Raw genomic sequence first — 14,448 nt, 5'->3', positions numbered from 1 at the left:
ATAATTAAGTTCTCTGTTGGCTTCTGACACTCTCACACACACACACACACACACACACACACACACACACACACACACACACACACACACACACACACGCTCCCTGGTAGTCCTCTGTGAACAAGCTTTTTATGGGGAAACATTAGGTACTGAGGTGGCGTTGTCTCAGGGGGGGGGGGGGGGGGGGGGGGGGTGGCATTGATTTTTGTGGGAGGATGGTGGCAACAGCAGGAACACAGACCTATGGGCTACAGCAGCTGCTTCTCTACATTACAGGCCGTTTGTGTAAACAGACTACACACGTGTGATAAGGACTGACAAACCTCAGTTATAAAGATACAGACGTACACAGACCGAGACCACCGGCCCTCCGCGGCCTTGTTAACTTTACAACCTGGTTGTTTTATAGGCCGAATGGATTCGCCTTTTTCCAATCTGCTCTCTGCTTTTGCGTGGCATACACACACAAATCAATGGTCATCAATCAGTGTACAATATCAGAATTCAAAGCCGATGGCCACGATGGTGTTGACATGGTTATGGCTGCTGGGGGTCAGAGGCCAGGGAACGTGTAATAGCCAGCCAGGCATTGACTTCCTTTCTTTGATGGAGGTTTCCCTTTCTGCGCCATGTCTTGCTAATTAAGTGCACCGTCTCGCATTTGTCTATTGACTGCAAGGCAGCAGGTTGAAATCTATGGTAAAGGTCACCGCAGAGGGAATGGAGAGCTACAATGTGATGAGCTTTGAGCTGCAGCGACGGTGTGGAAATATTGTTTCTGCTTATAAGAAGAGCACTTTTAACAAGCCAACACAATGTTGGAAACTATTCCAGTTTAATAGAGACATAGCCTGGTCTTGCCATATTAAACACACACACACACAAACAGAAGGGGAGCAGCAGTAAAAGAGGAGGCAGCCAAAGTGTGGTGTAATTGAACATAGCAAAAGATTTTATTGCCACTGCATTATTCACAAAAGCCACTGCGTACTGTATCGCCTCTCGTGAATGACTGCGGGGGAAACATAATGTTGCAAAGAGACAGTGTGGGTGAGGCAGTTTTTTAAAAAAGTCTAACACAGCGGGCTGCAGAGAGGCTCGGGATGAATGGATTCACCCCGACAGCAGTTTGAAAACACAGCCTCCAAATGGACCGTGTGTTGCCCTTTAATCAAGTCGCAAGACAAAGAGATAGAGATGTACAGTTAATGGTGGATGGTAGGAAGGCCCGATACATCCACCACTGCTCCCATTACAGAGCGCGTGCGAGATATACAACTCAACAGCCATGGAGGAGTGCCTTATGGAGCGGCTACTACCGTTTCAGCACCACGGACAGCGAAATGCCATTCGGCCAGATGGAGAGAAAGCTGGAAATCAGCCAAGTCGAAGATCGAGCATGTATGGGTGAACAAATTAATGGAATAAGACAGCTCCATTGTCCCTCAGGGGAAAGCAAGTGTGAGGATGAAAATGACGCAGCTACTGACTTTTACTCTGCTTACGATAACAGTCATCTTTAACCCTAAGTGGAAGTATCGGTTAACCGTTTGTTTGAATTAAAAGGACATTCAGATTCATTTAAATGTGTTGCTTTAAGTATCACAATCTGGGGCAGATTCAGAGCAGAGCAGGGTGCGACTCTGCTCTGAAGGGAATTGCAGGACAATCGGACAATAGGAACACTATATATGTAAGTGTGTGTGGTTGTGGATTGGTTATCGGGTCAATTGGTGTCTGAGCATTGAATCTGCAGGGGAATAGAACACAACGTCGATGGCTGAATGAGTCTCTATGGTGATCAGCGCTGAGGTATGTTTTTTATTGCTAGCCGTGATTCACCGATCGACAATATCTCCCTTTCTCCATCTTTTCTTCGCCACCCATTATAACTCAGAATGTTTTCTTGAGGCTTCTTTGATCCACCTTAACATCTTCAAAGACCCCAGAACCTCAGAGATTTATGTCATTCTCACTGACAAATAAATGGCTAACAAGTCAACCATTTGACCAAATGCACAAACACACACACACACACACACACACACACACGACGTATACAGATTCATCCCGCTTTGATTTCACCCCGGCAGAGAAAAATGATAAATTCCCCTCTTTGTATTCTGTCAAGTCTTTCAAGTCCACAACGGTGGATGGATGAGATCAGACTCCGGCAGTAAAACAGGCAAAGGGTTACACCATAATTGCATCAATGAAGAGAGGTTGTCGGCACACTATAAAGTCTATTGAAGTGAGTGGCTCGGCTTGTCTGTGCACCCTACGCCACTTTAAAATCTCTCGTGGGATCCGTGTGCACGTTTGTACTCTGTATCCTCTCAGTTATGAGTCATTGTTCGGTATGAGCCGACATTGGCTGCCATTACACCCAGAGATTATTAATTAAGATGTGTGAAAAAGAGAGGAATACATTTGCATCTCACATTAAAGGATAAAGCTCAAAGTATTCTACATTTCTGTTTGTGTAAAGAAATGAAAAAAATAAAACCAAGAATGAGTCCTTCAGTACTTTGGACTCCATCTGTGGCATTTAGCCCAAAGCCATTTTGTTCCCCCCTAAAGACAACTTTTTCTTTTTTTAAATGGGTCACAACTCACATTTATGAAAGATTCAAAACATTATCCCCAACAAAAATGTTAACGAGCAAGGACAAGTCCTTTCCCCTGTTACACAAAAGTCTGTTTGAGAGGTTTGTGGCTTGATGATTTGTAAAAAATGTATTTAATAATTAACCGCTCTCTGTAGATTATTTGATTTTGTATCCATTCCTGGAGGGATTGATCCGAGGTGCGGCCCACGAGGTACAGTAACGCGTACACATCACTGGTACACTGGTCTTCTATTCACACACACACACACACACACACACACACACACACACACACACACACACACACACACACACACACACACACACACACACACACACACACACACACACACACACACACACACACACACAGGGGCCTCTTGCTTTCGAAAGCTCACTCATCCCTTTAATCGGTGTGGAATCCATCAAAGTGGGTCAAACTCCCTTCCCCATCTGCCCCGGCCAGATTTTAAATGCACGAGGGCTGATTAAAAAAAAAGACCAAGGAAATAGGGCAAACGCCTCCAACACACACGTATACGCAGCACTCAGGAGACCGGCAGCAGGAACAGCACTTCGACTTCAATCTGGCAGCCGCGTATCAATTTGCCGGGTTTGTGCTCATTTGCATACGGCCACCTTTAGTTGTCCCATCAACCGACACAGTGAGGACGGGACATGCGAGGAGGAATGTGAGTGAGTGAGTGTGTGTGTGTGTGTGTGTGTGTGTGTGTGTGTGTGTGTGTGTGTGTGTGTGTGTGTGTGTGTGTGTGGGGGGGGGGGGGGGGGGCGGGGGGGGGGGGGGGGGGGGGGGGTGAGACAGCTGTGGGTATAAGCTTGCAGCTGGATGTATCAAAGTGTGTGCATGTGTCTGTTTGAGTGACAGGAGAGCGTTTCTTTGCCGTTTGTTTCTTTGCAGTCGTGTTGCGTGTCTTTTGCACGTTGCCGTGGATACACCTGCACGCGCGCTCGCACCGCTGTGCGTATCGGAAAAGGAAATAGTCCCGTTAGACGCACAGCTTGGTCACCAAAGCGTCCACGCGTTTTCCCGTCCGGATCAGCTGTCATGTGATGCGTTGAGTAACAGCAGTCTGCTTTGATGCATGTGCAGAGATCATCACAGGGGGCGGGACCCTGCATCCAGCCCATCATCATGCTGCACAAATGGGGATTTCCAAGATTAAGCGTTGACATGCAGCAGGCAGTGAGAGGTCACTAATACAGTAAGTTGAGCAAAGATGAGAGGAAAGGCATTCAAATGTCTCCAGGGATGCAGTTCAATCATTCAACTATGATCTTTTCTACCGATCAATATGTTGATTTGTTTCTTGATGAAATATTGGGTCCATAAAAATCCCAATTTCCTGAAGCTAAAGATGACATGGTTTGGTCAGTCCAATACCTAAACATATCTGGTGTAACATTCAGACAACACTCCCAATTGAGAGGAAGAAACCAGTGATGTTTTTTTGCATTTTTCCTTCACAATAAGAATTACTCCCATCCATCCATCCATTTTCAATACCGCTTATCCTCATTAGGGTCGCGGGGGCGCTGGAGCCTATCCCAGCTGACATAGGGCGAAGGCAGGGGACACCCTGGACAGGCCGCCAGTCCATCGAGGGCACATGTAGGGACATACAACCATTCACTCTCACATTCACACCTATGGGCAATTTAGAGATCAATTAACCTGCAGCATGTCTTTGGACTGTGGGAGGAAGCCGGAGAGCCCGGAGAGAACCCACGCTGCCACGGGGAGAACATGCAAACTCCACACAGAAGGACCGCTCCGACCGGGAATTGAACCCGCGGCCCTACACCACCGTGCAGCCCAATAAGAATTACTGATTGTCAAATTTAATTTTCAACTGAAAGTTTAATCTGGTAATTGTTTCAGCTCTAGTGTTTCAAAACAGTGAAACATGCCCATCACGGGTCCTCAAACCAAAACCAAGATGTACTGGATTCACAACGATAGAAAACAGAGAAAAGAATCAAATACTCACTTCTGCCATCTTTTGCTCGATAAACGACTTAAATTATGAATCAATTCTTTCACAACGCCCCAGGGTCGCAACAAAAATAAACTCCCTCGCTGACTCCCTCCCATCCGCGAGAAAACTGAAACACCGAGGCAGGCAGACTGTCAACAGTTGAGGCGTCGCCATGACGACACACCTCTGGGTGCAGAAGAAACGGCCGCATGGTGTCGTCTGGTGATGAATTATCCTGTCTGGCAGACCTTCCCTGCTTCGGGAGCCCGATTGGGGCCCGGGGAAGTGTTCAGCTGAGGGTGTGGAGGTGCGAGAGGGTGTGTGATGTCTGCGTGACGCAGCGCTGAATAAGAGGCAATGAGCCTTTTTTGGTCCTGCACTCGGCTCGAGGAGCGTCCAACAGAAGCTCAATCCCCGCCTGGAGGTCAGCAGCAGGCTAAATGAGGAGTAGCCCTTTTTAATTTTATTCTTTTTTAATCACCGTGTCGTTTGTCTTTTACTGTCGAGCCCCGAATGCAAACCATCAGTCGGACTGTCAGGAGGGAGGCGTGGCTTTAACGGTTTGATTAGGTGGGTTTGGCATCGGCTCAGCAACAGAAGAGACAAATCCAACCCCCCAAACAGACGCTATAGGCTTCCACTAGATACCAGTTAACTGCAAAAGAGAGGATTGCTTTGAAGGGCAGTGAGAACCAGCAGCTGTGAGCCGCCAACTTCGGCGTGACTTTGCCCCGGTGCCAATCAGATTAACTGTAACAACACCTTCCCCTGCTGGAGGATGCGTTTCAGACGAAGAGGCCTTTATGGCAAAGACACGGCGAGCGGAAGAGGCTAATCACACGCAGCGCTAATTTGACAACCAAGGACAAATACCGGGCAACAATTATATCTCATTTCTCAGGTAGCTCAACCCTGACAAACAATTTGGCGGGTTATTATTGGATGGGAACAATGGGAGATTAACTACAAGGACGTGGACCAAAGCAACTTGAACTAAACTTTGAAAAAATAAAAAAAATAATAAAAAAGGAGTTCATCATTTGAAAGTTGCTGCCTTGCGAGTTCAACAAAGCAACTGTCGGTCTCTAGAGTCCGACTCACAACACCAGTTTCTACGCGTTTGAACATTTACACTCGACTTTTACACTCAGCGAGCGGATTTTTTCAAGCTCAAAACCCAGAACTGCATTCATCTCAGCAGAAAAAATTGCCCCGGGAGCAGAAACACTGTTTCTCAAATTGCCTCTTGAAGTGTTGCTTGATAAAGACATCACATGGACTTTTCCTGTTTTCGTAACGGCTTGCTGGGTCATCCAGCATATCTCTTGGTTCACATCAAAAGGGGACTCAAGGTTGAGACTCTGCTGTGAGCACACTAATACGGTCCAGTGGGCTTGGAGCACAGACAGCAAAAAAAAAAAACTGTCCCACGGGGGAAAGAAATGTCACCGGATGTTGCTCCGTCAGATACACAAAACAAACGCCACTGACGGAGGCAAAACGTACAACAACTTGCCGATTTTTTTAAATGCAGAAATAGCACTTTAAAAAGGAGTTTCAAACCATTTTTAAAACGACTGGATGACTTGCCATGAAACTTAGTACAGACGTCCATCAATTGTGATCATTTTGGTGGTCTCTTTGAGGTTCAGTGTGGAGGATTCGGCGTCATATGAGACTTCAAACCAACTGAAACCACGGCGGCTGCCCGAGAAAACCTTTCCAGAGCCAGTGTTTGGTTTGACCCTTCTGGGCCACCGTAGACACACGGTGGCCGGCTCTGGGAAGAACACCAGCTCCGTATATCTAGATGAGCTCATTCTGATGTTATCGAAAACACAACGATTCTTATTTGAGGAGATTATAGATTTTTTTTTAAAAGAATACAAATTAAAAAAACATACTAATTAACATGATCTTCCATTTCTGCCAATATGTCTCACCTGTACTTGCTAATCACCAAATGTTACAATGCTGAAAATAATGGTTTACATGAAAGCTAAATGAATGAATTCTAAATATTAGCTTACATGTTCACTCGTCTTATCACATATAGGGCACTTCCATGAGTGGTTAACTGCGTCGCACCTCCTTTGTCACTCTCTACATCTGGAAACACATTGTTGGCCCCACAGATACAGGTACAGATGCACTGTAAAAAATAAATAAACATCTGGTTGAGTGGCAGCAGGCACGGCTGTAGACGTTCAGTCGCCTTCAGGTTAGCAAACGGCATCGAGGAGATATCGGAGCGAGATGCAGAGTCTGTGGACACAGCTGCGACGCAGACTCGAGATCTCCAGAACTAAGACTGAGACCGGTAGGTGCGTGTTTGCCGAGTCTGGCAGTGAATACTAGAGGGAAGCTTCAACTGCTTTGCAATTTGATTCAATTTTACCCGGACGATTTAAAATTGCACACCAGGAGGGGCAATCAGATAAAAAAGAATAGAAAAATGAATACCACTCGGCGTTGGTAAACAATCTGACAGGGAGGGGTGGGGGGACTGTGTTAAAACATGGCTGAGCTGAGAACGCGCTGATTTGGCGTGGCTCAACCTAGCGATGCATGCTTATTACCTCAGCAGGCGTGATAGAACGCAAGTCACCTGGAGGGTGGAAAAAAAATTGAATTGTGATTTGTGTGTATTGAAGCAGCCCCGATGCTTGTGTCTCCTTCACAGGGGATTTCCTGGGACTATAATCTGTGAGCCTTTGATTTTGTGATATAAATCGGAGGAGCTTCTTCCAACAGGTACGAGCCCTCGGGGAGCCCTTTTTTCTTCACTAATGATTTGACATGAAAAAGGCGGGTTTATGACGCCCCAGACAAACACCGAGGGGGGGAAGGGGGGGTCGAGGGGGGACAAACATGATATTAGATGAAGTGATTCAAGAGGCAGAGGTAATGATCTTGGCCCTTATTTGGGCTTTGCATGCCCCATGGCCCTCAGACCTCAAACTTACAAGACAGGATGAGACACTCTGCTCTGCTGCTGGCCCCTAATGTGATGAGGCAGGTGTAATGCATGCGTAAACATCTCATCTGAGCTCCCATCAGCACTTGTGCTCTTCTTGAAAAAGCGACCCACAAACCCCCTTTTCCACTCATCTAAAAGCAGCAGCTTCTGAAATCACACTGACTGCACCTGGATGTAAAAAAATGTTTTAAATCAACCATCAGAACTATTTATTTTTCTTCTTTTTTTCTTTCCCCAGGCAAAAAGGGCAACTAGCGGATTCTTGAACAAACTCACTTGCTGAAACATTTGCTCCCTTTCTTCCTTCCACAGCAAAAAACGACAACAAACAAACAAACAGAAATGTGCCGGCTTGGTAACGAGAGTGACGTGGAACACACTGATCAATATCCACTACTCAATGTAGGGCACAATATGCACATGTGAAACGGCTGGGGGAATATAATACAACTGGATCACATTTTAAATATAGATACACAGAGGGGTGAGATTCAGTGGGCTAAGTTTGAATAATTGAACATCATTAGTATGAAGATGAACTCTCACGTGTTGTATTTAGGAAGTGTGAAACCATTAAAATCCTTCTTGTATTCTGTCCTCTGAGATCTTAAAAGTGAGCAAATAGTCCCTCTCATTAGTTCTTAATGAATGAGTGCACATATAGACGTTCACTTTCGCTTATGGAGACATTATTTAAGACCGTTTGTTTTTACATCTTTCCAAAGAAAAAAAGAAAAACATCAGTGTCTTGCGTTGCAATTCCAATGCAAAAGGTTGAGGATTGAGCAAACATGGGCAGACTGAGGGAGTCAGTGTGCACATGCAGGGAGGAAACACCCCACACGCCCTGCTCTGCTTTCACGTGTGCCACAGTGAAAGCCACAAAGATAACAGCAATGGATCTGACAGGAGCATCAACAACACAGAACTCCAGCAGCAGAAGAATCAGCTGAGTTATGATGCACAGACTGGAAACACACTCTCTCTCACACACACACACACACACACACACACACACACACACACCACAGTATAGGACCACACAGTGTACTTGCCTGGAATGTGTAAAACCTCGTCCCATTCGGTGGGTGCACCTTTGGGGAGTTGGTCCCCGTACTCATGTCTGAGAAAATCATAATCCCTTTGATGGGCAAACAATCCACAGCTGATGTTCAAGTTCAGCCAAACGTAGTGTGCAAAAAAAAAAAAAAAAACGACCGGAGGAGAGCGCGCTCGGATCAGACCCGGACCCGATGCTGCGCTCCTGGCATCAGATGGCGGAGAGCTCCGGGGTGAAAAAAATGTAATTAAAAAAAAAAATAAAAAAATTAACAACGCTCCGGGTGAAAAGAGATCCGCGGAAAAACCAAGGAGGCAACTCTCCGGTCTTCTCTCCCACCCCAACCCAACCAAGACCCAACCCAACCCGCACCCTCTCTCGCGTGCAGGTCACTACTCTGCGTGTCCTTGTTGCGGTTCATCCGGAGAGCAAAACCCGCGGAGAGACAGCGGCTCCATGGTGTCGCGACGCCCGCTGCAAGCGGCTTCTGGCAGCGGCTCGGATGGGTCCGTCTGCGCGCTGGATTAGCATCGCCTCCTCCCTCCTCCTCCTCCTCCTCCTCCTCCTCCTCCTCCAATGATCGGCCGGAGCATCACGACGCGGCTCAGCCGACAGACTACACGCCGGGAGCCCACGGAGACGCGGCCACTGCTCCGGTCTTTTTTTGTGTGCGTGTTTAAAAAAAAATGTATATACACTGTAGAAAAATGCTCCACGGTGTTTATTGACACAGGTGAACAACCGTGTTCCAGTGAAGCGTGATTATTCGGCCAAAGCACACACATTGGAGACAAAGCCGGGCAATAAAACACAAATAAATACCTTGACCTGAGACTTAGTGAAGACACTATTTGCATTGAATAGGGACCAATACTATTACTTCTGCTGCAAGTGTATTCTGCTTTATGGATTACTAAATGATTTGTATGTTGTCACACAGGTTGTTTTTTTGCAGTGTAGCTTCGTTCTGATTGGAGGAAAAGAGGGATGCTAGAACTGTGGCAACTTTCTCTGTGGAACAAGATGAGAAGTTTTCAACAAAAAATAAACACCTTGTGTGAAAGATGCTCTGGTGTATTCACTCCTAGGGAGGAGGGCAACCCCTTTGTAGTGGAGAAAATATAGATCACACAATTAAAGAGTGTATGTGTATATATTTTAAAGTTAGATGTGTCAGACCAATGTTGGAATTTGAAACAAACTCATCCACTTGTATCATCCCTCCTTTCCGTGAACTATGCTAATTCAACTTCATTGTTGTTGTTGTTGTTGTCTTTTCATATCCTCATGCAATCATCTCTCTCAAATGCACAGAGACGTCTTCTTTCCACCAGCAGATTTCAGGCTCCCATCCATTAATCAAGTGTTCTCTAAAACAGTCCCACCCCCACTATTTCTTTAGAAGCATTTCCACAGACATGTCATGTTCCTCTCAGATTGACTTTTTAGCTGACGCACTTAAAAGGTTTTCTATGAAATACAAAAAAAAGCACTTCCACTTTAACGGACTTCCATCCAGTCTGTCCATTTTCTCTCATCAAGTGGCCTTTTCATGAGAGTAATCCACATTGGCTGAATAGTCTAATCCAATTCTCCGTCCAAGCTACCCGAAAGAGGAACATTTTTTTAATTTTTATTTCTTTTAAAAAATGGAAATACTTTTCTTTCCATTAGACTGGGTGCCGGCACTCAAGTTAACATCTCGATGAGGTGGAATGCGATAACAGTATTTAGCGTTTCTTCGTCTAGTTTCGTCGCTATGGGAACGACCCAAGCAGTGGTCTGACTGGTCTGATTTGGCTTTGTTAGACACCGCTCAGTGAGCTCCATTAAGCTGAGTGTGTTGAACTCACAGCTCGCCTCGCCCTCTTTCGGCAGGGAAACTTGTGGCAGACTTCAAAGTATTTGCTCTTTACATCGCAGGTTAACAACATTTCCAGCTGATCCCATTAACCACACTGAGCTGAGGTCGCTCACACTGACTGCACCATTAAACCAAGTATTCACTGTGGGCTCACCTCATGTGTGATGAAAAGGAGTCCAGGAACAATGATATGTATTAAAGAAAAGGACCACACCAGTGTCAAAATTCATCTTTTGGGGGTTTTCCCCCCTGTATCTCTTCCAGAGAAATGCATGCTGGGAAGTGACTTGCTTCCATAAATACATTAACATATTATTTTAGTACTTTATTACAATGTCCATTGCACATTTGTATACCTTTAAATTTATAATTATGGCGGTAATGTTGGGGGGGGGACTTGTTTATTTCAATCTTGGGATGGACTATCCTGAAACTATACCAACCATATAAAGTGAATTGCACTTCTATCTTTGGTGAGAATCTTATTCAATATGATAAGATCTCTGTTTGTAAAGGTGAACCTTTTTCATGTCCAAATTGTGTTATATTGTTGATAGCCATACATGTATTTGTGTTGTGTATTTGACTGTTTCCATGTTCTAGCCACCTGCCATCACACGCAATATGTTAAGGAGATGCTCGTCAGACGATTTCATCCTCCCCACTATATAACACACAAAATGTATATTTTTTTTAAGTCAGAAACATACTTTAGGGTTTTCTCAACGTCTTCCCAAAAGGGTATTAATACCAGACGTGTAGAAACTACGTTATTATTGCGCTAAAACCTGCAAAAACACTGCTGTGTTCAATTTTACAGACTCGCACTGATAATGATGTTCAGTTTGAAAAAAAAAAGGAACATTGCTATCGGTACACTGGGACGAATTGTGAGGTATTACTATGAGTTTCGACAGAATAAACTCTCTTGCACAGCGAGACATCCTCTGCTGTATCCAAACCTCTCTGCAGCACCGTGTCCTTCTCCCTTGGTAACAATCGGAGCCCAACCTGCCGCAGCATCACGACGTGCAGGATATCTTTGCCATCGGGGGGCGACTATAAGCCCTCCTGCACATCGGTCACATAAAGGGACTAGCCCGTGTGCTGCAGTGCACTGGGCTCATGACGTCATGGTACAGATGTGCAGTGGGCATGGCTTAGTGCTTTCCGAGTGCTCATTGGCCCGGAGCCTCTCAATCCTCTGATCGACACCGCTCTTTGTCTTTCAGCCTTTCCCAAAGCTTTCCAGAGCATCCGCATGGGCCGCAAATCACATGTGAGTCACCAACACAGTTAAAGAATGGTTTTCTATTCATCAAACCCGGAGGGGGTGGGGGGGGATGGGGGGGGGGGTTATTGCTGCACGAATTAAAACAGCATACTTGAATTTGTGATCAAAGTATGGGTATAAAAGAAAAAGTCCTATTTCTAATTAATATTTAATCAAAGTGCTTTTTTTTCACATCGGTCCCAGAGAGGTGGTGTGTGCCAGCGCAGAGCGTGTGTTCATTAAACCGCCACCTGAGAGTGCCCATGTTTCATGCAGGCCTGCACGCCTCCACCACATGTGTCACTCTCTCCACCACAAATCCCTTAAGAAGAAACACACACACTGTCCTTTTTTTCCCATCAATCAGAGGGCTCAAACCAATTGATTTTTTGGTTTGAAGGCCTGTGTTTGATCAGTCCGCGCTCCTAACCTCACAGCGGCGATACAGAGATCAGGGATTTGAGTTTCTTTTTCTTTTTTTTACTTGCCAGAGCAAACGCTGATGTGCATTTAGGTAGGAAGGCGTGACGCTGCTCAGAGAGCTCTTGTTAAGCAGATGATAAGAATTCCCCTCATGCTGTCGAGTGAGAACACATTTAACACTTTGCATTGACCCTCGGCAATAATGAAACGGGAGTATGAGGCCACACATGACGGCTACACCGCGGCCGTGGTGACCCGAGGATGTCTACGTGAATCCCACATTTTCATTTACCCTGCGTGTGTGTGCGCGCGCGCGCGTGTGTGTGTGTACTGTATGCGACGAACACACTTTGTAAACTCGTGACAGCCTACTTTGCTGCAAGGCTGTGCGGTCAAACAACCACTTAAACTGCAAATGAGCTGCTAACAAGGAGCAGAAGAGAAACGTTTTGTGCATTCAGAAAGAGGATTTGGCCGTCGCTACTGCGAGACTCTCCAAGATTAACCAAAATGGCAGACTGCTGCGGCTTTGAATACACTCTTTTTTTGAAAAATGCCAATCATATTGCACCAACACAACATCGCCGCAAACACGGGCCTTTTTTGTTGGTTTTTTCGCGGTGAGCACAACAGAAAACGTCAAATTAATTAGATACGTGAAATACTGAGATGACAGGAAGCAATTATTGTGTGAGCGAGTCGTGAGAGGCCGACATACAGACGTGGAACCCAAACTGTCGAATGGAACAAAAAGCTGAGGGCTGGTAAATATACTTATACTTATATCTGGTTATGCTATATGACCTTCATAAGTAAACAACACCATCAGCGAGAAGATTGGCTATTTCTATTGAGCTATTTTCAATGCTCGCCATCGGTGTCCGAGGTCCAGGCCGTGTTGCTGGGCCTGCTGGAGGAACCGGGAGGCGCAAGGAGAACCAGAACCAGGACTGCTCAGGGATTAGTCAGACCCCGCTGCAGTATGTGAGAGGTGTTCTAAAGGGGACTCGGAAACACTGCCGACAACAAAGTTGAAGTTCAAGTAAACCTTGTGTAAGATGACACGTTGCCTCATAAATAGCTTCAATGTCCCTTGACTTCAATATAAATAATGAATCTCATCCGACAACCTTTCATGAAACTAAGGCGACAAACTGCAGATTATTTCCATCGCTAATTAACTAAAATCAGTTGATTGACAACGTGTCCAATTACAAGTCTACAAGCGGATGTTCATTAATTCGCTGTCGATCAAACCGGCACGTTAAATGAAATTTCGCCCCGAAAAATAACCTCTAATCGCATTAAAAAGAATAACGGGCGTGCAATGTTCATCGGACATGTTTTTCACGGCATGAAAAATGCACTAAGACTAGATCAATAACGCACGCTGCCGAGGGTGTGTGTGTGTGTGTGTGTGGGGGGGGGGGGGGGGGGGGGGGACTGGCATGTTAAAATTAGCATGCTCTGCGTGACAAGTAGCAGATCTGCTCTCATCCTCTGGGTGCGGAGTCAGATTGCATCGAGAGACGAGGGTACGGGCTTCTCTGTATCCCGGCATACTTGTGAACAATTGGGACATTTTTTTTGAGGACAAACCATTGAAGAAAAGTGTTTTGCTCGCTGCTCGGATACTCCGGAAAGTTGTTTTTGGGCTTCGGAAACGCTTGTGGTTTTTCTTTCGCGTCCTCGATGTACTACAGTTCAGTCTCCAGCTGAAGGGCCCCTGCGGGGGCTCCACGACGCTGCCGCCTTCCGTCATCAGACTCGTCGATGCCTAATTGGCTCTTTTCTCTACCGCCGTAATCTGCAACTAATTCCAGAGGCTGTCGCTAGCATCGAGAATATAAATGTTTGGTGTTTTTTTTTCTTCTTCTTCTCACAAATGAGTCCCGTAAGTACGGTAACTGCCCCATCCGTATTACCAGAATATCCATTTCTTTAAGTTCTCTCAAACACAATTGAGCTTTTGATTGCTATTGTTGTTATTTATTGTTTGTTTATTGCTTTTGCTCGGGTAGTTAGAGAACGGCACCAACACGGTTCGTTGTAAGATGTGCCAGGTCGAGGATCTCGCAAGATTGCCAAGGACCACGAGGCGCGCCAGATCTGCAGGTGTCGGTAAAGGTCGCTCGGCGGCTTCTCGGGGGAAACGGCGGTCTGAAGCGGCGCAGTGGGCGAGCCTTTTTTTATCGGGTCAACAGTTGTGTGTGTGTGTGTGTGTGTGTGGGCAGGAAGCCGT

At 45.8% G+C, this 14,448-nt stretch overlaps 1 protein-coding gene across 1 annotated transcript in view; it reads right to left on the bottom strand.

Moving 5' to 3' along the window:
- The window catches only part of ppfia2 (PTPRF interacting protein alpha 2), a 118,210-nt gene that overhangs the window by 68,201 nt on the left and 35,561 nt on the right, over positions 1-14,448 (bottom strand).

This window comes from Cyclopterus lumpus, chromosome 23, assembly GCF_009769545.1.
Source record: "Cyclopterus lumpus isolate fCycLum1 chromosome 23, fCycLum1.pri, whole genome shotgun sequence".
Lineage (NCBI taxonomy): Eukaryota > Metazoa > Chordata > Actinopteri > Perciformes > Cyclopteridae > Cyclopterus > Cyclopterus lumpus.
This window is presented reverse-complemented; position numbering and strand designations above follow the sequence as displayed.